The sequence below is a fragment of the Phascolarctos cinereus genome, unplaced genomic scaffold (genome assembly GCF_003287225.1).
Source record: "Phascolarctos cinereus isolate Bilbo 61053 unplaced genomic scaffold, phaCin_HiC Scaffold_726;HRSCAF=1367, whole genome shotgun sequence".
Classification (NCBI taxonomy): domain Eukaryota; kingdom Metazoa; phylum Chordata; class Mammalia; order Diprotodontia; family Phascolarctidae; genus Phascolarctos; species Phascolarctos cinereus.
The window spans coordinates 68,363,547-68,365,749 of record NW_027556098.1 but is presented as its reverse complement, the minus strand read 5'-3'; the positions used below and the strand labels follow the sequence as shown (position 1 = coordinate 68,365,749).

At 31.7% G+C, this 2,203-nt stretch overlaps 1 pseudogene; it reads left to right on the top strand.

The window, feature by feature from the left end:
- The first annotated feature begins 277 nt into the window (after window positions 1-277).
- Window positions 278-825, top strand: LOC144454351 (short coiled-coil protein B pseudogene; annotated as a pseudogene).
- Window positions 826-2,203: the final 1,378 nt, after the last annotated feature.

Sequence of the window (2,203 nt, the reverse complement as noted above, 5' to 3'; positions counted from 1 at the left end):
TTAAGCAAGTATGTTTCTATTTTAGTACTCTTGCTAAAAATTAGCATTTTTAAAATTTATTTTTAAATTGATGCCTTTTGTTGCTACACCACGATAATTTCTGAACATACTTCCCTCTCAAACTCAGATACTGTATTATAACAAAAAATTTTAAAGAAAGACAAAAAAAACTTTCAGAAAAAAGCATGTTGAAAAATGACTGATATTTCCCTTCCAACCTCAGGTGATAGAATATTCATCAAGGATATTAGATTTAACAGAAAGTTGAAGTTCTGGAATGATGAATATTGACATAGATGCTGTTGAGGCTAAAAATCAGGTGGAATTTTAAGGAAAAAGCATGGCTTATTAATCAGGTGTTAGAACTCCAGCAAACACTTGCTCTTTCTGCACATGTAGATAAAATCAAAGAAGAAAGTCTGAAAATGAAATCAGAAAACCAAGTTCTTCATTACGGAAAATGTTTTGTCTGCTTCTAGTATTTTCCAGACAACCAATAGAAAATGAAGAAAACACAAAGTAAGGGGTTTGTCCGTATTTTACTTTATAGTATGGCTGCTGGGTTTATTTTTCTCTTTTTCATTCTGCATAGGCTTCACAAGTTAAAAACCATAGTTTGTGGCTTAACTGAATACTTTTGAGAATAAGAGTAGACAGTGGCAGAATTAAGGACACTGACATCATAATTGGAGGTGTCAGAGAGTATGGGTATTATGTTAACTTTTGGAAAATGTGTAAATATAGATACTTTGTCATTTGGATGACATATATTTGTTACAAAAACCTGAATATGGATATTTTCTTAAATCTGGATTTGGAGAGTAATCAAATGGTTGATTAATGACATTATCTCTTAAAGCTGATAGGAAACAAAAATAATTCGACTTTACAGAAAAGTGACCAAAATCATATTCTAAATTATTCTCTAAATTCCCAACTATCTTAAATCTATTTTCATTATATCTCTTTGTTCTCATCATCGACTACCCTAAAATATGATCATCTGCATATTAACCACATTTATATATGAGAAGCCATAATAAACCTGTTTAAATGTAAGCAAAATAAAAACAAATGGTGTAAAAAATTGAGCTTACTTTAAGGAACCATTGTTTGTTATGAAAAATTAATGCATTTTCACAATAGCAATATGTTTCACAAAGATAAGTAATTCATCTCAAAAAACATAACCAATTAAAAACCAAATGAACTTCAAATATATACCAATTTCTGAGCTAACAACTAGCTTCAGTGATCCATGTTCAGGTGGTATTGTCATCTGAGCAAATCTGTGATAATTATATTACGTGGACAAAGCTTGACTGACTATATATGAAGCAAATGTCAGTCTTCAAGTTTCCCAATTATTGTGAGTAGATTCAATAAAGGTAGACTGAAGTATATACTCTGAACAAAATCAGTTTATTAATAGTGACATGTATAACAGTTAACAAAGTGGGTCAGTCTAGCCACCTCAGTAGGTCCAGAGGCCCCAGTGAGAAGTGGGGACTCTCTTTATTGATATTCAGGAAAGAAGGGGATCTTGGTAGTTGTAGAATATTACAATCAACTGTACTAAGAAAAATGGGTTGGCATTTAGGTGTGGCTAATCATGCCCCTCTCTCACAATTAAGGAATGTTAATTGTTTTATGAGAACCATCTACCTTTTGTAAACTTTACTAAGGGATCAAAATCATCAGACTTTCTGTCCCCTTGGAAGGGATACAATATTGAACAAAGACAGGCAAGGACAGGTGATATATCTTTTGAAGGCGGAAACCAGGTTAAGATTCTTGGGGTTTAAAGATAAGTAGATGTTTCAGGGGCTATAACAACTTGCCTTTTAATTGTACATTTAAACTAACCTGAAGGGAAAACTACATTGCTGATCTTAATTCAAGGATGGAGAAATGGAGCAATAATACAGAATAGGGTCAATTATAGAATAGTTTAAATTATTAAATGATACAGAAATACTTAATTTCTTCTCAATGTCCAAAAAGAGTAACATTTTAAAGAAAATCTTAGAATTAATCATTATTACATTCATAATGTGGCAGAGTTTTGCATGTAGTACAATTTTGTTACCTTTATCAGTTTTTGAGGTCAACAATTGTCACTGATTATCTTCAAATGCAACTCTTTGGGTTATAGGGTTTTAGGCAAATTTGGGTTCAAAAGATATTTCAGCATGGATTGCAC